The sequence below is a fragment of the Atta colombica genome, unplaced genomic scaffold, assembly GCF_001594045.1.
Source record: "Atta colombica isolate Treedump-2 unplaced genomic scaffold, Acol1.0 scaffold224, whole genome shotgun sequence".
NCBI lineage: Eukaryota > Metazoa > Arthropoda > Insecta > Hymenoptera > Formicidae > Atta > Atta colombica.
In genome coordinates, this window is record NW_017259321.1 from 749,695 (window position 1) to 776,168 (window position 26,474).

Genomic DNA, 26,474 nt, shown 5'->3' on the forward strand with positions numbered 1-26,474 from the left:
ACATATCATTTTATCCTAGTTGCAGAGAGTGTGTGAAAGAGAGGGAGAGATAGAAGGAAAAAGAGGGAGAGAGAATTGTAGCGAGAGAGTGGAGGGTGGATTGTGAGAAAGAACAGAGCGAACGAAAATTATCGTGAATCAGTGAGTTTAGCGAGGATAGATGGAGAAAAAGAGGGAGAAAGAAAGAAGAAGAAACGTGAGTTCCATTGAGATACAGAGATATATATAAATATAGATAAATGGATAGATAGATAGATATATGTATACACATGCGCAACGCGAAACGTGTGAGTGTACTTGGTTTGATCATCATCGTCATCCTCGTCGTCGTGAATGCATTCTTTTCCGGCCCGAAGCTTTCGGGACAGTGAGAATACTTAGAGAAGTTCCGGAAGCGATTTGACAGAGTCTGAAAGAGGAAAAGAGGGAGACACAAAGAAAAATTCCCTCCCGCGGATGATCACTCGTAGGCAGCTACGTGTCGTCGCCGTCGCCGTCGTTGTCCGTCGTGCATATCTTTTCTCGTGAACTGTGATTCTTTGTGCCGCTCGTCGAAGGAGGTGGGACAGTGATCTCTGCGACGAGACGGAATAAGATAGACAGGCAGGGTAAGTGGAACTTATTGTCCCCTCGTACAACCCTGACTAAACGTTTTTACGTTTGACTTGACACTATATATGAAGTGGAAGCAGGTTAATTGGACAGTTAGGCCGGTTAAATTAAAGCCTATCGATAAGCGGAAAACCGAAGTAATAAAGTGGCTTGCCTCGTCTCTCCCGCAAGCTTACATCTTGACTTACATCTTCATACTTGAATTAAATCTCTCATCTGGTCTGAAAATCATCTTTTTATTCCTTTTGCTACAATTGAATAATGCCTATGATTTATGCAATATTTATCTTTGTATATCTCTTCTAATCTGTTAATATTATCGTCAATTAATTTTTAAAACTGTATGTATTAGATTAACAAGAAGAACTACGAAGTTCTTAATTTTCCATCGTAACTTATCTATATTACCTCGAAAAAGAAAGTCTGCTTTCTTTAGGTTAAGTAAGAAAGTTTCTTTCAGATTTATTCTTTTAAGCATTGTTTTACTAAACTGCAAACGAATTTTGTGCTATATTATTCTAATAATGATAAATATGTTTAATAAAATTATCGGCTTAAGTTTAATTGGAGTTTACAAAAGGATTATCAAATTCTACTTTTTCCGTTTCTTTAAAACATCTTTTCACTTTTTTTTGTATTATTTTTCTATAAAATCAAATTTTATATTCATAAAAATAACTGAATAAGGATCACTTTTTACTGACGATCATGAGAAAATTATATTTTAGACACGATACATTTTGTGCAATAAAATATAAAAAGCAAATTTTCATCCATTCGATATTAAATAATGAAATATCAGTATGAAAACATAACTTTCATAGTAATCAGGAATTTTAATGTTTTATATTTTAAATTTTCCATTAGTAACAAGTTTGAATAACTTGTACATTAAATATTAATGTGTGATAAAATGTTACAATTTTTTATTTGTGTACATTCTATTAATTTTACTGCTATTTTTTAAGTATTAAAATTGAATTTTCAAAATGTTATGCACAAAATATTAATTTGTAACAATAAAACATTATAATTATTATTTAAAATCACCTCAATCTACTGGCACTTTATCGTTTAATTTGAACGAATGAACTAACATTTAGTATTCATATTTTTCTTTGTCAATGAAATTTACTTCAAAATATAATGTTTGATCATAATCATTGACAAATGTTCAATTACTTTCGTGAATACATACTACACGTGAATACATAAAGAAGAAGAAGTAATGTAGAAAGAATTCTATTAATTTTACTGCTATTTTTTAAGTATTAAAATTGAATTTTCAAAATGTTATGCACAAAATATTAATTTGTAATAACAATAAAACATTATAATTATTATTTAAAATCACCTCAACCTATTGGCACTTTATCGTTTAATTTGAACGAATGAACTAACATTTAGTATTCATATTTTTCTTTGTCAATGAAATTTACTTCAAAATATAATGTTTGATCATAATCATTGACAAATGTTCAATTACTTTCGTGAATACATAAGATTTAATTTGAAGAAGAAGAAGTAATGTAGAAAGAAATAAAGTACACTGTTTTAGTATTGGCTTGACAGAACAAATTCGCGGCAGTGTCGAAAAAGTTGTTTTATTAAGTTCCGCATTGTTTGCGGGATAGTTGGACGCTGTGAAAATTGACAAATATAGAGTGTGTCACAAAAATCTGGACAAATTGAACAATTTCTTTAAACAAAATGTTTTTAATGAAAAATTAAATATTACAAAAAATCCTTTTACATGGCACTTGGGGGATTCCTGTAGAGCACAATTATTCGATATATCTCCCATTAGCTTGAATGACGGCCTCTATTCTCAGTCTGAAACGTTTGCACACATGCTGTGCCGACGAATGCTGCCTCAATAGCAGTCCTTAATGATTTCACATTGGGATGCCGAGACTTGTTTGTGACTTTTTCAATTACGTTCCATACGTAGTAGTCCAAGGGATTTAAATCTGGGCTGTTGGGAGACCAGAATTGACTAAAATATATCGACGTTGTCTGAGAACCAATTTTGAATCAAATGATTCATATGAGCCAGTGCACTGTTTTATTGAAAAACATATGGACGCCATAATTTCCATCCACGGCTTCATTATATTCATCAGAACGATTACTCTGGGTCATCCAAAATCAGCGCTTGAATTCTTTCAATGATTGTGGAGGTCGCGGTGCGTTCTTTCGAGTGACTCTTCCTCGCTGGCATACTGGAACCTTCGTTGAACTGTTCTAAAGTCGTATATTTTGCCACAACGTCATAAACAGTTGATTTTGGGTATCCAAATCGAATTATTTCCATTGCTGAGCGTCCAGCCTAAAGACCTTCGATGATTGCGGCTCATCGAATATACTCTGCATTTGGTTTCAACATCGCGGCCATTTTGAAAATATGACTGTTTACTAGAAACATCTTTCTCGAATCAACAATCTCTGGCGGAGATACACAGTATAGCGGAAATTTTAAATTAAAATTTGTTCGGATTTTGATGACACACCCTGTACATAAAAATAAAAGGATGATAAAAGAAATACAGCAGTGATAGTCTTTTTTTCCTGCTAGTACAATACATTCTTAATGAAAGCGGTACGGTAATGTAGTAAATTACATGAAAATACAGCGAATATCCGAATTAAATCTTAAGATAGATTTCCTTCATCAACTAACGGTCGACTTTTCCTCGACTGAGACGCGTCAAGATAGAACAGTTTTCGCATTACGAATAATTGGGAAACGAAGGACCTTTCACTAATTAACTTTCCAATAGATAAGGGCAGATGCAATTAAATAACAAAATTTTCTCATTCATTTAAATTCAAGAAGAACTTGTCTTTCTTTTTATCAGATATTAAGTCTAAGCTTCATTACCGAGAGATACTTCGTATTGAATGTTAAGAAAATGCAGTCGACACCTCTTTCGATTTTATTGTCAAACGAATTTGCAATTTAATTTATTATAAGCAAATAAGGTGTAATAAGAATTCATAAGTGGTAGACGCAGCACGTTTCTCGCGATATCATCTCGAGATGTCGACATAAAAATCTTGTCGCAAGGTTCTTATTTTCATGTTAGAAAAACTACTTCTCGGAGGCTTGATTGTGTAAAGGTTTCAGGAGAATTTGAAAATATTTATTGCATGTGCACGACGAGGCGCACTTTCACCTTTATTACGTAATTTCCACGTGCGTCGTACGTTGCGCGATCGTGTCTCGTTGATGAATCATTCTTCCCCTGTCATCCGAAGAGTGGTTAGTATTAATAATCGCGTGATTGTGCAACGCCAAAACAACGTAATACTAGTCGATTGGTATTTCTCGCATTTCCACGCTTTTTCTCGTATTTTCATTGGTGTTATCACTCGTTCGAAATACTAGATATCCATGGAAACTCACATTAAATATTCCCTTTCGCGAAATCCATGCCATGTACTATTTGTATGTCTAGCAATGTGTGTGCGGTACTGCGCAGGATTTCAGTGCTCCGAAATTCCAGGGGAGAGTGCGAGATTAAATTATTTATCGTTCGAAACTGCGGCGTGATATTCCTCTAACGACGCGCATTACGCGCGAGTCCAAAATACGGAAATATAAAATTATTACCCTTTCCCTAACCCCCTGTGATTTTCAACAAATTTCAGTGCATGCATTATTTATCATCTCAATGGTGCGATCACCTAAAATATAAATTCCTTTACATCTATGTACAGTTTAACAAAGCTAGCTTAAACATGCTTTATTCTTATTTTAATATTATCAATATCTGTTCTTATTTAAATTTCGATACTTAAATTTTATTATTCGAAAAATATAAAATTTTGAAAAATATTTGCTAATTGTAATTGTTATGAATTAATTAAAAAATTTGGAATATTATATGCAAGATATTAAATTTCAATACATATAATATTTAGAATCTCAGTAGTAAACTCAGTAGGATCAACTAAAATATAAATTCTTTCTTTACGATTATGTACAGTTTGGCAAAGCTAATACTAATTGTAAGTCTTATTTTGATGTCTTACTCGTATTTTGATATTATCAATCGTTCCTAATTTTTTTTTATCATTCGAAAAATATTATAAAAATTTTGAAAATATAATATTTGCGAATTGTAATTGTCAAATTAATTCCATTTGGAATATTATATGCAGAGCATCCATGTCCATTTTGATATAGAACAACAAAGGTTAATTAGGTCAATTAACCAATTACAGAAAGATCAAAAATGTTGATGTTTAGCTTCTGAATAAATGTATTTACTTAGCTAAAATAATTAATAATCATTCTAAATATATTTACATACAGTGTAACAAATATCAGATACAATATAATAAATATCGAACAATACCATTTCAAGATTTTCGCATTAAATATTTTTATATTATTTTAATATTGTGTTTATGTTGTTTTAGTATTAAAACGCTTTGACGAAGAGTTAAACGAAGATTTATATTCGTTTTCAAGAAACATTAGAGAATTAATCGATAATATATAACTTATCTCGACAAGAATATCTGAAAATTTAGATCTCGGTCATCATGGTGAATAAAGTTTGTTTTGGATAATATCTGAAAGCTGCCCGTATTAAATGTTCATTAAGATATTATCAATATATATAAACGAAATCGATTGATCGTAATACGTGAATTATTAATTTCATTTTTTGGACGTTTTTCCAATTTGTAGAACGACAGCCACAAAAAAAATCTAAATCTTTCTTCGTTCTATTGATGAAAAAAAGTCGTCCCCTTTACCTCGTTTACTTAATTGCATTACCAGTGTTTCTTCATTCTATCGATTTAACGAAAAAGGAATTGCTACTTACATGGGACTAATTGAATATTTAATTACGATACTACCTTTATCCAGAAAGAAAAAGTTAATTTTTATCCAGAAACACAAAAAAAGATTTTTTCTGTCGCAGCTAATTTTGGTTTGTTATAATATATTTGCTGGCGTATAATTTATAAACTATAGCCAAATGGTTTGCTATTGCTGCTATAATATATGTACATATCACAGCTAAGACATTAGCTATGATGTACCTATATTATAACTATCCATATTTTATACTTGCCATTTAGTTACTACATGCAGTTTTTAGTTATGATAGTTACTTTCTTTTTTCCATGAAGCATTGCTCAAAATTAGTAACAAAAGAAGAATTAGGACTCCTATTTATCTTTATTACCTCAGATTATGATGTTGTATGTAAGAAAACACAATATAAATGCTTATAAAAATCATATTTGAAATATTTTATAATGTAAAACTACTTTTCAATAAAACGATATGCAATCAATAGATATAGAACAGATTTACTATTTTGATAAACTATATTGAAAATTATTTTTTGTTTGAAGAAAAAATTAAATTATATTTATTTCTATGTATGTATTATTAATTTGGCAGTTTATTATAATTGTCAACATAACACTTATTCATTTTTGATTATGCATAATTTATTTGCAGATAATATGGTTATTTATTAATTGATGAAACAAACAGAGAGTTTTTAGTTTATTTCACGATTATAAGTGTTGTTTTCTTACAACATATTTCTACATTAACATATGTAAGAATTGCATATGTTTTGCAAGAATTTTATTTTTTCTCGCGTATATTATTATAATCTGAGGTAATAGTGACTGAAGCCTAATAACTCAATGATGTTATGAAGATTATTAATTCCAATAATCACATGCTTAAAAGTAAAAGCTTATAAAATAATAATTATTATACAGATACAATTATTATTTTATAAGTTTTTTAAGTTATTTTTTATGACTGAGTTTATTCCTAATAGTAAAGTAAATTTTGTTCACTGGAACGTACAGATTTTTAACGATATCTTATCGCTCATTTGCTTAATTTTATGATTGTCCCCGACATTATGTATTATCTATCACGCGAAACGGTGAATTTCATCACTGACAATCTCACTGGGATTGCGAGAACCATGTCCTCCCCCTTTAGACATAGAATATTGACATGTACTGCATGCGAATGCATTGTCCGATTCGTGTCAGGAGACACTATGTCATATGTAAGATAGATTTCATAGCCTAGCTATGCAAAATTTATATATAACATAGCGTTTAGGAAAAAATAATAAAATAAAGTGTATTTACTTTAAAGTAAACTGCTACGTTCTTCCAAAAGTTATCGCAATATTTCATATTTCCAGTTTCAGTTCAATTGCCGTTATTTATGTCATAAACAAGCATCATAAAATATTTATGCAGCAACCTTTGGGTCTACTCAATATTTTATGTCATGCAAGGCGCTCTTTGGGAATGATGTCTTTTATGTGGATATTAACTTATGACGTTCTCATATAATGGCCTCGCCAACACGTCTCGCAATTATTTTGTAGAACAAGCGCGCGACATATGACAAATGATGATACAAACAACATTGCTTTCTGACATTCAATTCCATTGCCATTTCGCAATTATGTTAATGTAGACGTCAGTTGTCGTCAAATGCTTTAAATTAAGTCATCGTTAGGATGTGTTTGTTATTGTCTTTTAATTAGATACGTCTGTTGGCGCCATGATGCTCACTAATCTTTATCGTTGATTATGTGTACAAAGAGTCTACAATATCACTGACTTTTACTACTTCTTTTTCCCATTTCTTATATTATTCGACGATACTACATTTTCGCTGTCGCAACAGTGGCAGGGTTGAATTTTCCGCGTACAATTTTCAAATATATGACAATAGACATTGGATTTAACAACAATGTGAAAAATAATGATTAACGAGCAAATTATAATATTTTTCTATAAACAGTTTTATTAAATATAATCAAATTAGATTTGTAATCAAATGTTTCAGGTAACACAGCGCTTTTCCCTAGTGGTGTAAGAAAAAATTTAACAAAAAAATTTTATAATATTAACAAAACAAATTTAATGTTTGTTGAAATTTAATTGCTGTGAAATTTAGCTGCTCGTTAATCATTGACCTTGTTTTTCATAGATTATTAATCAACATGAGTTTAGACTTGGATTTGTATATATGGAAAAAAATATTAATAAAAAGTAAAAGTTAATAAGAAAAATACAATATGCCAACATCGAGCTCTACTTGCATAATCAAGATTTTTATGGCTAGTAGTCATAGTTCGTTCTTATTTCAAGATCGTTTTAAATAATTTCTTTAAATTCTTTAGAAGTATTGTATAAAATAGAATATTATCTCAACTAGAATTCCAATAAATTTAATCTAAGAAAATTCTAATTCGTCCATTTTCAACCAGAACTTTTTTTCAGTGTAAAAAATGTTTCACGCAATTTAACAATGTCAGCATCGAGATCTATACTTGCACAATCAAGATTTTATGGTCAGTACTTATAATTCATTTTGATCTGCATTTCTATATAGCTCTGTGATGTTTGATATCTTAAAACTTAAGACATTCTTAAATATAAAAACGAATTATAAATACTGGCCATAAAATCTTAATTCTGCAAGTACAGATCTCTGCCGACGTAATTAAATTACGTAAAACATTTTTTACTGATACACTGAAAAAAATTTCTGGTTGAAAATGGACGAATCAGAATTTTCTGGTTAAATTTATTAGAATTCTAATTGAGATAATTCTATTTTATACAATACTTTTGGTAAAATTTACTAGAATTCTTATTTTTATCAGAATAATTATATTAATCAGAATTCTAGTTATTTCAAATAGAATTCTAATAGATTTAACCAGAAAATTCAGAATTATCATTTTAACCATTTTTCAACCAGATCATTTTTTTCAGTGTACTAATAATAACTTTTATTTTTTATTAACATTTTTTTTCTTCATACATATAGATCCATGTCTGAGCTCGTGTTGGTAACTAACAACAATGTGAAAAAACAAAGCCTATTACGTTCACAAAATGAGACTAGATATTAATCTCAAGTGTAGTAATTTCCCATTGTCGTTCATAAATTTCGAATTCCTCTCTCGCATATGTTTCATTTCCATCGTTACTGCTTGGTTAAGCGCACCAGACTCATATGCAAAATGCAGTTTTACGATGTCGCGACGACAATGCATTCCTCTCACACTCTCCTCTGCATCCAAGGTATATTTTAAAGGGGTATTTATGAGTTATTTAATTTCTCGTATATATGTAGCTGTTGTACTCATCGACTCGAACATAACATGACGTGACGTTCTTCGTACTTGACCCAATTTCGCTGGTTCGTGCTTTCTTTAGCGTCCGCTTGAAAATAGCGCGCTCGAGTAAAATAAGGAGAAAGCTGGATGAAGCAATGATAACTCGATTTTGCTAGTTACTATTAATATATTCTAAACGAAAATACAATTGTGCTCCGTGTCGCTGTCGCGACTCTGCGACATGTGACTTTGACGAGACTTTAATCGTTCGATAGTGACGAATATGTCTAAAAGTAAGCTCCTCTGCGAAAATAAACGTCACGTGCAGCGTAAAATTTGGCATTGTTAATTATAACTTCGGCCAATTTTGGGCCCACATATCTACATGTATCCCGATCCCATCATAATATAAAGCACAGAATACAATCTAATTATTTCATTCTCAATGATTTGCTTGTTAAAATATCGAATCACAGTGACGGTTTCGTCTTTTATGAATTATAAATATCGACCTTTAATCGTTACTCGATCGTTTATTTTATTTCGAACCTAATATTTATTCTATCTCATGCATTAAATGTTTATTAAGATTTAACAGATGTCTAAAAAAAGACTGAATAAAAAGTAAATAACTAACAAATATTGGGTGAAATAATTTCAATAAAAAATGTTCGGCTATATAACCAAAAATAATTTTATTTTTTAAAAATAATTATACATTTAGAAATTGTTAGTAAATACTAACAAACATAATAATATAACCAATTTGTTCGATAATAATTACTAAATATTTAAAAAATTAAAATTATTTTTGATTACATTTACTAAACATTTAATGAAACTAAACATTTAAATGAAATTAACATTTAAATGAAATTATTTTACTCAATATATATATGTGGTAACTATTATCAAACTTTTTTCTCACTGTACGTAAAGTGGATGAAGATATATTTAAGCTCTTCAAATATCTTCTTAAGCTTTTGGACTCTCAGTGATATCCGAGTAATCACATGTCTAACAACTTGATTTATTGTCCGGTAATTGCGATAAATCTCATGATTGATGTATTCCTGCGATATCACCCTCGGTCTTTTAATAAAATTTCATCGCAGGGGGGAGGACGTGTCTCTTTCACGGCCGGGATCGATCTTATGAGTTCAGGACTGCATTGTATCATTGTATGGCCTCTTTTTCTTGACGAGGAAATTTGCAGCCGTGTACATACATTAACCGCGCAGAGTGTCTCTCAGATTTCTCCCTCGATTATTAACCTGTGGGTAACAATAATTCTCGTGGAAATACCCGTGAACGCGGGCACATTACACGTGGCATTATTAACTGCCGTATCGAATCGATTAGCGATATTAATGCGATACTAATGTATAAGCGAGACACAGGGGAAATATCGCCCACGCGCATACGTTCACGGGTATGAAAATTTATGCAGGTTGTCGCAGAATCTCATACATCCACCCTTTTAGTTACGAAATTTGATGCCGCATATCTCTTTGATTAATCTATAAACCTAAAATTTTTGTTAATATACGCTCTACTTGAACAAACAAGAACATGATTCACCCATTCATGTCTCCAAGAATTTTGCAATACCTCTTAATTTTTTGTTGCGAACAATGCGAATATTTAGGTTTTTCCTCTTCAAAAATTCTACCAACAAAGGATTAATTTTGATTCAATAAATTACTCTTTATCTTTTTCTAATTTTAAGAATTAGAAAAAATGAACAATAAGTAAAAATAAACAATAACTATAATTAAAATTAATCTTACATTTGGTGAAACTCGACCAAAAATTGATATTACATTTGTCGCATTAATTAATTGATTGCAAAGTCAGAACAAAGAAATTCTCTCTCTATTCTATGATCAATCAATAGACTCGAAAAATTTGTCGCACGACAAAAATATAATACAATAATATTAATCTATAAAAAAATAAAAAACTATTAGCCCATTTAAAAAGTAAAAGCGCATAATATCTTTTGACATAAAATTTTTTATTTCAGTTCGCATCACTTTGCGATATCAGGAAGTTATCGCGGAACATCCGAGATGCATTTAAGGGTGAATAACCCTTAGAATTTTGCTGTAGTAACGTATTGATTAGTCCGCTAGTGTATTACAATGCCGTAACAACATTATCATTCCGTGTTACAGTCGACGTCCGTAGTTCCTCACATCGTTAAACACTTCGCATTTGCATACCGGTTAAATGCCGCTACCACTGCCGCCTCTCACTACCGAAAATCAACAAGTCTGTGCCTGGACGGATATTTGACACCTCTCTGGCACCTTTTCCACCCTTTGTAAAACCACGTTAATCCGATGCGGGTTCGCATTTCGTCGCTGACGTTTGAAATTTGAAGTAATACCGAAACACAAAGCGCCAATCATCGCAATGAAATACTCTCCTGTCGCTAACTGACCAATTAATTGTAAATTTGCGGAGAGACCGACCTTAAAATGATATCATAATGAAGAATATAACGAAATTACGATGAAACTCTCTACGAAAATCTCATAAAACTGAATGATTTATTTTTCTGTCTTTTTTTTCTTTATTTTTTTATTTTTAATTGAATTCTTTTTCTTATATTTGATAAACAATAGTATACAAAATACATAATACAAATATTCATAAATAATATCGCTTTTATATTTTGAAAGTGACACAAATAAAAAAAATGATTTTCAAATTATTAGCATAAATAATTTATGTAAACTTTGCTCTATCAATAATCAAGGGTGAATTAACTTTACTTTCATAAAAAATCGTCAAAATTATCACAACTAGAAAAGGATGGTTTAAAAAAATCATCAAAATCATTACTCAAAAGAATAATTTTTAAAGAATGAAATGAAAATATTATAAAAATGACATTTTGTTATATTAAAAACATATTCTTTTTGCCGATATTATTATGATTGATCAATAATTTTTTATCAAGTTAGAAAATTTCCTCTCTTTTAAGAAATTGAGTTTTTAGTTGTGTCACTTTTAAAATATAAGAAAGCGATATTTACAAAGAAGTTTCAGATGTTTTGAAAGGTTCAACGAAAATACACGCTACTACTGCGTTAGCTGTAGGATATTCCATTCGGATTTTTCAAGTTAAATTTATATTTATCCGCCAGATCGATTCGAGGGAAAAACACGCGGGATGTTCTTCTCTTTGTCAGATATCGACATTTTCTGAAACGGACTTTTCTTTTCGCGATACACGACCTAGTTCGCCTAGTAGCTTGTGCATGAGGAAAGGCAATGAATCCCGAGGTTAGCGCTTACTCGGCACTTAGCGTTTCTAATTGCTAATCGTTCGCCAATTTCTCCACGATTGTACATACATACATGCCACAAAGTATCATTATTATTCCACTACTGTCAATTGCATTATGGTTATCGAACTTAAGCGTCGCAAGGGAGCGTGCCTGCAATGACCTATTAATTATCGATCTACCAAGTGACGGCTAGTGGAAAATCCTCGCCGTTGATAAAGAAATGCGAGAAAAATATTCGTTTATTGCATATGGAAGAATAACCAGAGCGAAGCCAGAATAAGTTCAAACACATGTGTGATAGAAATAATTAGGGAGAATAAGGAGAATAATAGGGAAAAGTACAAGCAAGAAGAAGAGTACTGAAGATAAATAACAACATAAAAGAACAAACAATGTTTTATGAGTTTTAGTGGAAACAGAGTAAAGGTTCTCTCGAAGATTTTGTAGAGGAACTAAAACGATTTGTAAAAACGCCTGTTGCTTTGTGTACAAATGTGTTTCTGCACAAAGAGTCTCTCGTCGACGATATCAGATATCGAAAATCGCTCAGGCAAGTATTCGACCCAGTTACACCTACGTACGTGTATTCTTCATTCCCCAGCGATCTTGCTTGCCTTAATAATATTCTGCTTACTTTATTAAACATGCGTATCACGCCGCGATAAGACACGCATACAATCCCCCAGAGGTTTTATTGCTATATTTTATTTATTTCTGAAAACAATCAAAAACAAATGCGATCTTTTAGGATTCTCGTTAAAGTATTTACTTCTAGTCACTTCGATTTTATAAAATATTTTTTTGATATTGAAGTTTTTAATACAAGAAAATTGTAGATAAGAAACATATTCGTCGCAAAATTAATAAATCGGTTTTTAATAGAACAGCATCTCTTTTTAAAAAATCTCCAGCCTCTGAAAAAGAGTCTTCATATTGCAAATTATGTAAACTCTTGTATAAAAAGCACGGTTTGCTTGAAACGTTTTTTCTAAAGACTTTATGGCTTACAATCATCTATATACATACATAAATAAGGAATCAAGTTTTATATAATTTTTATCTATGAAAAACTGCAAAAAATGTGAGTCATTTTGACTCGTTATCAATATGTAAAATACTGTTTGAGTTTCATTCAACGTTGCAGTAAGTATTAGCAAATATTTGGTTCGAGTGGGCGATATCTCTTGAATTGGTCCTTATGAATGGTTGACCTGCTTTCAATGCGTAAACTAACTTAGATCGACTTTTCGAATTTCTTTCTAAAAATAATCTTTTCAAATATTGAAAAGTTTCGAGAAAGATGCTATTCTATTAAAAAATAATTTATTCATTTTGCAACAAATATATTTTTTATAACTGTATTTCCATATATCAAATTAATATTAATTTCTTTATACATTTTATAAATACTAAACTTTTAAGTGCTCCTTAAAATATTAATGAGTTCATAAAATTATATATTTATGAGGGTTTTAACAATAATTTATTTATTTAAATGAATGTTAGAATTCTTTAAATGTTAAAGCCTGTTTTTATGTATTTGTCAGGATAATATTTTCAATTACGTTGCAATTATATATGTGAGCAATGATAAAAAATCAATACAAATATAAACTTGTTAATTAACTTGTCTCTGATGTCCACCACACAAAAAAAACGTTGATTGACGATTGACAGCCTCGGTATTGGATTAATTAAATTTATGAAATGACATCGGTGTTCAGTGGCAATATAACTGTCGTTTTGCCAATGACGCCTTCCGATATTAAACGCAGGCAATATCTTAAACAATAATGAAATGATTGATCATTTGTCAATGATATAATTGAATACACGTATAAAAGAAAATAAATACAGACGTCAAAGAAAGATGCAAAACAAATTCAGTGTGCAGAATTGTTTTTTTTTTTTTACAAGTTACCTTACAGTTATAGCGAATGATGTAGCGAATTGAAATTGATTTATGTTTATCATTTACATTATTAAATTTACATCCGTCGTGTTACTTCAATCCTCTTATAAATGTTCCCATGGATATCTGTATTTATGAATTATTAATTACATCCCTTATCATGCGTTCCATATTTATTGCACAACGAATCGGCTAGAGAAATCAATACTAAAACAGCTGAAGACTAGCATTAGCGCGGATAAAGCACCACCGTTTCCAGCATGTTTTTGATTAATAATTGATACTAGAGGCTGCCTCGTGCACACTTACAGCTCAAATGGGTGTTGGTTATTTATTTACTATGCTGCTGACTGTGTAACGCAGTAAAAGCAGACCGAACATAAAATGAGAAAACAAATGTGAGATATCTTTGAACATAATGAGCACTTACGTAAAGTCATAATTGAGAAAAGCCGCAGAAGTAAATCCAATAAATAATTTAATCGAGTGTGCGTCTTCTATATAAAATTAATATTATTTCATACGCCTTATGTCTTCTTATAAACTTCGTTTTGCCTGATTTTTAAATTAGAATGTAAATTGGATTTCTTCTTCTCTTTTTGTCTTTCTTATGATAAAATTCCGTCTGCAAATGTTGTCTCTAGCACGATATAGATTAAGTAGACATTGTGAAGATCTCCTGTGGATCCACTTTAACGGGTTAAATAAAGATACATATGTTTGTCCTGATGATGAACGTACGTAACACAGACTAGATACAGTGATGAAATGTCTCTATCTACAAATAATATTAGTTTGCGCGACATCAAATAACCGCCGCTCGAGTGAGTATTCGGAGTTGATCGATGTTGTAAACGTTTGTAATTAACATCAATGTTTAAAGTAGCTCAATTCAAGAAAATATTAACTAGAGATAATTACTGAACTTTCAGTTCATAATCCAATTGTTCCCAAGCAGAACAACAAGTCATTATGATATCAAAATGATGTCAAAATAATTTCAAAATGATCACTAAAAGTCATTTTTCAATTCCGATTCATTTTAATGTCATTTTGACGTTATCATGTCTTATTATTCTGTTTGGGTTATTATTAGGTTTAGGATAAAAAGATAGACATCTAAAGTTCTATGTGCGATAAGAATTAATATCAAATTGTTCCAACGTTAATATGTTTAATTTTGTTAATGCTGAAATAAAGTGAAGACATTTAATTTTATTTAACGTTCTGTATGAGATAAGAAAGTTATGTAATTAAAATGTTATTTTAAAACTTATTGGAGGCTTCATTTTGCTTGAAGATAATTTCTCTTATATTATAGTAAAGCAGTAATAAGATTGTTTTGAAAAATTAGCGTTCAGATATAACAAGATCAAATTTGTTTCTTAAGAGCATTATCTGGATAAAATCACTTAATTCTTAACTGTCGCGTTCACGTTGATAATAATGCTTCAAAAGTAGTCTTTACGCGTTCTGATAAATTAAGGATCCCTTCGTGCGATTACATCCCAAGACTCTTCAGCTGATAACGAATTCTCCCTCGTTTTGCAGATATTCGATCTGTTCTACCGGCATTTTATTCGCGACCTCGGTGCGTTTTTTCGTAAACATTCTTTTTCGCGAAAAAATAAATCGTGTTAAAAAGACTAAAACTCTTTCCAAACGATTGATAATAAGTTTTTTTAAATTAAGTTTATTTTTAATTATAAATTATAAAAATTCATCGAACTTGTTTTATAAATTGTTATTATTATAGCACTTTGAATAAAATTATTTTAAAATTGAAACTGTTATTATATATTGTAATATTAAAAGTTATATTGAAATTTTGAAAAATAATTAACATGTTTACTTGTGATAATTATTTTATTTTACTTAAACAAAAATTGAAATACATTATCGTTGTAGCTTAAGAAAAAAATATATAATAAAATAAAAAAGTTTTTAAAATATTTAAAGAATCCTTAATTAAAAGCGATCCTCCAATGGTGGATCCTTATTCTTTCTGCAAATGTTCTTCACAGTTAATTCGATTATTCTCTTTGTAAATATATTGTTTTGTCTAAAAATTAGAAATAACTGCCTATTGAATCGATTTGATTGATAATAATAACAAATTTAGCGCAATAAACTTATAATAGCTAAATAATCAAGTTATCGTAATAAATTAGCTATGTCATATCATCGATGTGGGTTTTTGACCAGCTATTAGTCTAATTGAAATCTGAACAAAACAACATAAATTATTCGTGAAGTATTTATTCATCGCATATTATTGTGTAAATATCCATTTCATTATTTTTTTATATTTTTAATTGATAAACTCCAAAATATTTTTTTTTTAGTTTCACATGCACACTTGTTTACGTAATTTTTTACAAGATTTAAAAAATTTTTTGTCTTTATATATGATTTTATAATTATGTTAATAATACAAAAAATTCTAACAAGCCTGTAACAATATACACGCGTTATAGATATTTGTTTAACCGAGAAATCCGACACCGAACTTGAAATTAATTCCCAACGCCAATTAGCAAGTTTTCGCGGAAACGTTACTCAATCTAGAATGCATCGTCTATGGACGTGCGCTCATACTTTTGCAGAAATATTGTACATGGTGCGCAAACAAGGTAGCTATTCAATGTCTGGTAACAATAATGATACTGCATTTACAACAATAAATAGAGCATGGCACGACAATGATCTCATCAACAATAAAATCAAAATGCGTTCTCGGTAATATTCGATGAACTATCCGCCCACTCGTGTATGTACACATTTCAATTCGCATGCCATCATGTATATACGATACTTTTTCAAATTTGACAAATTTCGCTTTTTATGTCTTTTATTTAATCTTTTGGAATTTATTAATCTTTAAGTTTAATTGTTTAAAATCCTTTACGGAACGTAATAATCATATCATTTGGTTATTTTTTTTTATAGAAATTAGATTTTATTCAAGAAAAAAAGGCAAAAAATAAAAATCAGAAAAATGTATATCTAGCTAAGTATTTTCGGAATATTAAAAAAAATTTTTAACAAAAGAAAATATTCATCTTTTTAATAAATATAGATAATATATTTTAATAAATATTCGTTTTAATGCACCTGTTTTATTGTAAATAGCGCGGATGCATATGCATTATTTACAAGAACTCATTTACAAATATAATAAAAGACTTATCGATTTATGTCATAAACTTTTGCAGATACAAAATACATTCAGAGGAAAATATCTTTATTTTTGTTGAAAATTATCTATGATTATTTTATTAGTTTTCATCATTTCATTCATCATCATTTTAAAGTATTCATAAAATTCAGTAATCTTTTTCTTAAATATTCAAAAAATATTTCAATTACATTAAATATTCAAAAAATATTTCAATTACATTTTATATTCTTTATTATTTATATATTATATTTTATATTTATCATATTCTTTTATTATCAACATTTTTTTAAATGTTTTTTTGCAATTTTAAAAGTATTTTTGCAAAAGTTGTTTTACATTGTAACGACGTAACGACCTGACTACCGAAACAAGTGTTGCATCAAGAAAGTTACACAAAGATGTGAGTGCCTACATACGAGAAACATCCGCTTAACTGGCAGGTCATTAATTAACTTGTTTTCTCTGCTAAGGTTGCAGTAGATAATGTTCAAAAGCGCAGACTACATGCGACGTATGTACATCCGCAGATAGCTGGGTGCATGCCTATTTTTGTGTATATGTATGCGTTTTGCACACACCCGTCTGTCGCGCGAGTGTATGCAGCTTTTGCACGCGGATACAATACAAATGAAATGCTTGACGGATGTTTCAACATAATGAACGTAATTCGACATAGTGCAATTCAATTGCCGACATTCCATAGTGTTGCCCAACCGGATTATACGATTTTGACCGTATTATCACTACTGATGATCCATCTTTGATAACAATAATGCATTAATCGTTTTTGGTTTCGACGAAAGATAGGCTTGTAAAGATTAACTTGAAACGATGTAAATAAACCTATCAAGTTATACCTTTAATTCTGAAAAATAGAGATTTAAAACTTTTTTATAAAACTTATGAAATAATAATAAATAAAATAATGACAATAAAATAAATGAAAATAATGTCAAATCAAATTATAGATTCTATAAAATTGTAAAATAATAAAGATGATGGTAAATAAAATGGTATATAAAGTTTCGTTTAAAAACAAGAGATTTAGTTTTCTTGACAAAGAGATTGGATGTCTTATATAAAGACAAGAGATTTTTTTCTGACAAGGGATTTAGTTATATTTCTGATGAAGAAAAGATATATTGGATATAAATGTATAAAATTATGTATAATAAATAAGAAGGGATATACGTAAATAAGAAAAGATATATTGTATAAAATATATACGTCTAGTTATCGTAGAACTCGCTCTTATTTTAATTGCCGAAGTAAATCAACTCTCTACGGCTTTCAGTTAACTTTGAAATTATTCAGGAAAGTTTCTGGCACTTGGGAATAAGGTACTCGCACGAGGATAACGATCTGTCAATGGCCGGTATTTAATAAAGCTGTAATTGATTGAGAGAAAGCGTATTATATTTGCCATTAACGATCACAATCACTTCTAGCTCGTTCAATCTGATTCCGCATGTGTCGGCACCGTACCGTGTTCTTCCACTTCGTTAATTATTGGTGTTAATGAGCGTGGGCGCCTCAACGGACGAGAACTGCAGGCGTGCGGAAAGAAACGAGCCGTATTCCTCGCCTTTTTCCTTTACACATTTCTTCCTATAATTTGAAGAAATGCCGCGAGAATGTTATGTTTTATTTTGATCTTCAAAACCGATGATAGTATTGCAGATAATATAATTTGGTTTTTGTCAGCACCAAATTTTATTTCTGCAAGAAAGATGCTGGATGTACCAGCTTATTAACTAATTATAAACGCCACGAACTTTTTCCCACACCTAATATTAACACGAGGAAGCTCTCATCTGTGAACTTCTTTCCGTCCAAAAAGAAAATCACACCGTGAAAACATTAAACATGCTTCGAAATTCGATAATGGAGTATCACAAAACTTCATCGCAACTCTTTCTCTTATTTTTATGCAAATATGGAGCAAGAAATTTTCGTGGACTAAGATTCATAGTGTACATGGACTGATAGGAAGATTTAATAAAGTTTCTTAATTTTATTGTAGTAAACAGAGTAATTAACATACATAACTTCTTTTGCTTCTTTATACATCTTTAGCGTATCCTTAATATATCACGTATACGGAAGAAAAAATTTGTTAAAACAACTAAAACTTCACTGATTCAGCAAATCCACAACCGTAATATATGGATAACCATTTTTTCTATGTTAAATCAGCAAAGCTATACAGCTGAATAAAATTAGCAATTATAGATAATCATATTTGCTATAATTACGCTGAATATTTGTTAATATAAGCAAAGATAACTTTCTACAAAAATCAATCCAATATAGAAAAATTTTTAACAAAATTTTTAACATGCTAGTTCAAGTGGCTCATACATTTGCTATTGTAATGAGGAAAATTTGTGTTATGTTAGCAATTTTCATTGTAGCAAAGAATTAGCTGAATTAACATATTGATTTCTTTGTTAAATTATTAAATCTTTTTAGTTATAGATGTTGAACTTGCGCAGCAAGCTTTGCTGAATCTATTTTTTCCGCGCGTCAGCGCATATGATAGAATTTAGTTTAATCGCGTTACTAAATGACAAAGTAAGGTCGTCAATGCATGAGTAGTATTTCTGTCAATATCAATTAATAAAAGCATTTCTTCGTCGGAATTTATATATAATAAACAAAATAGCGCTATGAAATTGTATACATCTGTTACTCGATAACGCTATTCAATGCGCGATTGAATCACTCAAACGTTACTCATCGTTGGCTGAATCACAATTGAGCGAAAGAATTGAGTTTTCATGTTGTTCGATAAATAGCGTTATTAATTACTTTTTATAAGAAGAACTCCTTTCGAGAACTCTTCAGCATATTGTGCGTATTGTCATTTTTATATTTTTATAATTCTCTACATTTTTTCCTATTCCCCTCGATTCAGTTCGATATCGATTGTTGTGAAATGAAACGCGATATATATTTTCCAGTTCGTTCACAGGATTATCGCCTCTCTTATTTTCTGTTTGCTCGCATCAAAGTGAATTATTTCTCCAATTTCAATGCTTGCCATAAGAGCGATCGTTACCGCGCTATGAAACTCGTGCGGTTGCAAATTGAACTCTGTCTCTCTCTCTCTCTCTCTCTCTCTCTCTCTCTCTCTCTCTCTCTCTCCCCTCTCTCTCTCTGTTTATTCCACTACGGCAAGAGAAATATAGAAAAGGTCTCGGGAGAACACATGAACTGAATTGCTGTCCGTTTTCGCGGCTTGTCGTTCGATTTAATTGTTCAAAAGCCCGCGTTCGGAAAGTGGCAGAGCGAACTCAAATCTGGGTCGTAACATCCGGGACCAGGTGAAAAGCCTAAGGGCAATTTCTAAACGGAGCTCGACGGCTTCACGCCACGGCGGAACTTGTACCAATGTACAAGTTACAGCGAGTTGCGGTGGCATCAACACGTCCATCATATAATTATTCCGCAATTCACTCGTGTCTCGATGCATCAACTTACAATTGTAATTTATTTGCATACATTTATCGGGTTTAACTTGTTATCTTTACGATCGTTTTATCTTAAATATCATTTCTCAAAAGAGACATGATATTTTTACATCGCTAATGAGAGATAATTCCGACAAAATCAGCCATAAACGGTGCGCAGAAGCTGAATGAATCCAGGTCAAAGCCAGATTCAAATTCTATTTAGTGCCAATTGACTGGTATGCTTTATATCCTAGGATAGAGCGTATGGAATGATAATTTTGGGAGATGGTGGTGGAAGTCGCCGAGTTTAAATCGAGGTCGGATCAGACAGAAGGCGCGCGTTCTACTTGCGACGTGAAGCGGAGAAGAAGAGACAAGAGATAAAAGAGCTATATGTATCTATAAAAAAATGAGGCTCAATTGGTCGCGAGCGGACCGTAACGAAATGGGTTTGCTGAGTTTTATCTGGCGAACGCTTTTGTACCCAGTTGCAGAGATGATCGGAGGGGAGACGGTGTGCATCCCGGCCGGTGGTTGTGATGCTCGTAAACGAGAGCGTCTCCTATTATATCGGACGAGACACGTTATATATTCACGATCGTAGGCGAGCGAACAGGATGCAATCGACAATTTAATGAGCTCCGTGACTCTCAGTGAAATTGATCAACGAGCGGTGTAAACGTGAACATCATTAGATGTATATAGCATCAGACAAACGTATACAAAGGAAATCAAAGATACTACACTTCGTCTTGATGAAAAATTTCAATTTCCAATTTAATGACCTCCAATGAAGACGATACAGCTAATAACGTGACGATGAAAATAAATTTACAAGAAATCAAATAAATTTCGAACAAATGCACAAGATAAAGTCTGTCAGAAACTTTCAAAAAATTATGAATAATGCAATACTTGGATAGAAACAATAGAACGCCCGTCCTGGTTGAGCTATGACATAAGATTGTGAAAAATTGTCCTTTGAACCACAAGTTTTACGAATTTTAGACCGGTATTCACTTTTCATTGTCAGTTCTTATTTTAAGAGTCTTAAGTAAGTCTTAAAATGCTAATACGATTTTATGATTAGTTTATGACTAATTTTAAGTTTACTCAAGACAGTTTAAAGCTTTGTTCAAGAAATTCGTAAAAGATCTTGGGAAAAAAGAAGAGAAAGAATTAAGAAATTACATTTGAACAATTCGATCACATGATTAATGCGATTGGTCATTTCTTTCTTCGTCCAAGATCTCGGACTGATTTCTAGCATCATGAACACAAAACTTTAAATATAAGAATCGAATATCATGAATACACAAAGAACCATTTTGTTGAAATATTTACATATTTAATTATATACAGATCTAACAATAATTTTTAGATCATAAAAATAATTTTGTAGGAATCTTAAGTGCGAAGAGGAATGTTACAAAATGTTTTAATATTCTAGCAATTAGTTTGAACATTCTACATAATTATTTTTATGGTCTAGTCCAGCAAAATTATTTTTAGATCTGATTAAAATTGTAGATTCTTCAACAAAACTGTTCTTTCCGTGTACTGACTTTAATGGGCTTTATATAATAAACCATTACTTAAACTTTAAGTCGAATGTGAGAAGAATCGACTATGATTGATCAATTTCTTACAGCTTAAGACTTAATGCTCAGATAATGTCTTATTATAAAAAATAATATTTTCGTTATTAGATGTTGTTGCTGATAAACATAGCAAATACGACGACGATGTATGTGAATTAAAATTCCAATACCGGCCGATAAATTCAATTTCACTTACGACGACAGGCAAGCCGTTATAAATATATCCGTTCCATTGCGACACGTTGAAAGCGCGAACGGAAAGGAGAGGATGTGAATTTATTTCCCCGTCTACGGCGAAGACGGATAATACGCCTCGTGACTGACTGGCGCCCGGCCAATCCTTAATCGCGGCCCCGCGTTCGCTCGAGTTTTGCGGGTGCAATCTGCCCCGACCTTCGTCTAGTATACGGGTACGGATTGGAAGGAGGCCTTTACACACTCGCAAACTGACCCCGTTTTGCCACCGTTGAAGTTACACCTTGTTCGCGGTATACGGTGATTTGTACGTACAAGTAACTCGTACAAAAACAGAGAAAGCGTCCCAGAGGCGAGAGAGAAATACCGAACTTAAGTTCCAGAAATATAAATAGAGTTACTTTAGATTTTTATTATTGTATTTTATTGTATTTTAGAACTCGTTCTGTAACTTAAAGAATAAATAATCGTAATCCAATCGTAAATCCAAATTGTTCTAAATAATGCAAAAGAAGAAAAAGTAATTACTATTAAATAAGAAAATCATGCAAATAAGTAAAAGAAAGAGTCAATGCTGTACTGAGAGAAAAGAAAATTTTGTTAATTTAACAAGTCATCAGTATCTTTAACCGGTGATCAGTAAATATGTGACAACAAATTTTGTTGTGATTGCTGCTATACCAACCAATTATTAACGGAAGCAAACTATACAGAATCTAATCTATCTTTTGAATAGATTTTGAGCTCGTTTACATAAAATTCATAGATGATCGTGGAGTCTTAAATCGAAAACCAACCAAGCACAGTCTAATATAGGGAGAATATTTGATTAGAATTGGTCAATTTCTTACAATTTGAGATCTTGCAACTATCTACGACTTTTATATATATGAGCTTCTTATTTGTTAGTGATAGCTATTGATTGTTTGTTACATTGATGAATTAATTTGCAATTGTAACAAATAGATCGTTTTTTTAACAAATATCACATTTGCTTTCTCTTGATTTATTCCTATAACAAAATCATTTCTCTCAGTGTAGATCTTGGTGTTCAATAATATTATATGTAAATTATATGTAATTATATGTAATTATATGTAAATTCTAAAATTCATTAAAACTCACTGTACACTACTCAATAAAAATTTTGAACACTTTCAAGAACGCTCAAAATTACAAAATTTTTAAATCATTGAAACTCAGTAAAAAATCATCAGACAAAGAATAAAAAAGCATTTTAAAACTTGGAACTTGTACTTTAACATGCTTTTAATTGTTTTTTCAAAAAATTGTAATACGTTGTATTGTAATTCAAATAATTGTATCTTAATAAATATATATAATATAATATTCTTCAAAATTACATTTAAAACCAATCACACGTTCTACACAGGAATGTTTCTTTCTTGAAATGGTTACATCTTTGCGAACTTTTATATGATTTTTATATATCTGAAGAGGGCCTAATACAAAATTTGTATAAAAAAAAGAATTTTAACTACAAAATGCATTTTTTAAAATTTTCTTTTGATTTTTCGTAATTGAATTAGGTGACTTTGAAGTTAAACTCACATTTTTACAACCAACGTTGAAATTCTGCAATGATTTTTTATTTAAAAATTGTGCAACCTTGAGTGTTTTAAAAATGTGCCCTATTTTTTGTTGAATAGTGCATTTTTCAGTTATACAAATCTGTTGTCAGATTTGAAATAATAAATTGAAGCTGAAATAAAAATATCACAATTATATTGAACATTGATAATAATCATCTTAAATGAAGAAAAATGTTTGCGAAAATATGAACTTAAAGAATGAGGTAAATTTGATTAATATTTATAATTCTAATGAATAACCAGTTTATAAATAATACAATCTTTTTTGCTACGTTATACATCTTGGGCTCATCCGTCCTAATATATCCTCAATGCATGTGACAGAATCTCTAATATTGTTGGGATTCGTCATCCCAATCTTTCAATAATCAAGTCACGTCGTCGACTAGATGTCGTAGGAATATTCAATGAGGAAGCATGATTGCGATCCCAAGTAAAAGGGGGCGCGTATTAATCGCGTTTGAGATCTGGGAAAATAATCAATAAGCGAACGTTGATTTGAGTCGAAGTTCACGGATCATTTTCAGTGACGTTAAACGATCTCGCAGAAGCTCCTTCGATCGCTGCTTATAAGACGTTATCTCGTTTGACAGGTATTTCCCATGCATGGCACGTCAAATAGCGATTCGTCTTTAGGAAAAACTCACTCCTCGTTTTCAGGAAAACAAGGAAATTAGTTATGCGAGCGAAATGCAAATAGGAATGGGAAACATAGTTAAATATTCGCGTTCATTTACCTGTCACGGGATGCAATGGTAGAAAAATGAAAAAAAAGAAGAGAAATTAACACGGCTTCCGTTGTGAAACAATTCAGAAACCGGTAATTGGGTCTATGCGAGCACATCAAAAGCACTATTACGAGAGCATTGCACATGTGCGACGCATAACTACCAGCTGTAGTGTCATCCGCTTTTATGCACAAGTTTCACATAAAGGCCTCTACGGTACACGAATATGTCAGCAGAGGAATTTTCGCGCGAATATTTGGGATGGAATTTTTACACAATTCTCTTTTTGCCGTCATGTCGAAACTCGTTTAAATTAGATAAACTTTGAGGGATATTTAATAAGAGATAAACGGATTTGATTAATTGTAATAACATTGATGACATAATAATAATATTGGGTTGTCCGGAAAATTCGTGCCGATTTTGAAGGAAAATCGAAACGCAAAAGATTTAAATTTTTAATTTCATTTATTAAATTTAAATCTTTTGCGACATGAACTTTCCGGACAACTCAATAATATTCTCCAGCTTCTTTAAATATTAAGTTACATGTGAATATTTTATTCAAAAAGCGAATGTAAGAACATAAAAATTCTGAAATTCGAACTGCACTGTGCGTTTTATCACACGATTAACGTGATGTGACGATATAATGAACACATTACGAAAAAATATTAATATCGCGCGAAGAATCGAAAATTTTATGTTGATTGATACGATTACGTATTGACGATTTTTGCAAGCGATTTTTTTAAAGATCAAATATAAAAAATTAGAATATTAAAAATTATTATTTAAATTATTACTAAAAAATTATTACTAAATTATTATTAAAATTATTATTTAAAAAAAATTATTAAAATTATTATTTAAATTATTACATTGAAAAAGTATTATTTACATATATAATTTCTAAAACATTTTATTTATTATAAAATTTTATTAACACAAAAACAGAATAATAGAATCTATGTTTCTTATATCTAGGAGTTCCTTAAATTAAATAAACATTTTTGGAATATTAAAATTATGATTAAGCATTTCGGAAATATAAAAAGTATAATATTTTGCTATATATAAAAACTTTTAAAAAAGAAAACAAGGAGGAGAGAGAGTCATAGACCTCTTTCCTTTCGCGGATCCATCAGTACAGTGAGCCTTATCTTTCCTTATGCATTTCCCTAAAATTCTCTCAATATCATTTTGGCGTATCATAAATACTAAGCCTCTACCAATATCACATATAGTTTTCTTCTATATTTTCTTCCAGCGGCGACCTCGTTAAACGTGTAATAAGTTCTTGATATTGGAGAGGTTGGAAGGGGAAGGGGGGAGAGGATGCGTCAGATTAAGATATCAAGGACATTCTGAAATTGCGATCGTCGATCAACATGAAGTACACTAAATGCCTCGTGACGCGCGATATATGTATATGTTTTAAGATTTTGTTTTACGCAGAAATTTTGTTGGGCAGAGAGAATGCCGCGCCGAACAATTAAGGCTTCTCTTGTTCTCTTTCCTTTTAATTAAATATACAGATTGAAAGAAAAAATACACTTTCATTAATTTACCTTCAAATAAAAGTAATATATTAAATTTCAAAGCAAGTAAGATGTAATGCAATTGAGAGACAGAAGTCTTGAAGTTTGATGTACTATATACAAGCATTAAGACGGCACAATCGTACATTAAATTAATATAGAATTTAATATAGAATTTAATATAGAATTATTAATATAG

The 26,474-nt window shown here is 30.9% G+C and overlaps 1 protein-coding gene across 1 annotated transcript in view; it reads left to right on the forward strand.

Moving 5' to 3' along the window:
* The first annotated feature begins 522 nt into the window (after positions 1-522).
* Positions 523-26,474, forward strand: part of LOC108688044 (cationic amino acid transporter 2) — a 94,230-nt gene continuing 68,278 nt past the window's right edge. Inside the window, exon 1 of the mRNA XM_018194125.1 lies at positions 523-608. The gene's annotated coding sequence lies outside the window, so the exon portion shown is untranslated. The remainder of the gene's footprint in view (positions 609-26,474) is intronic.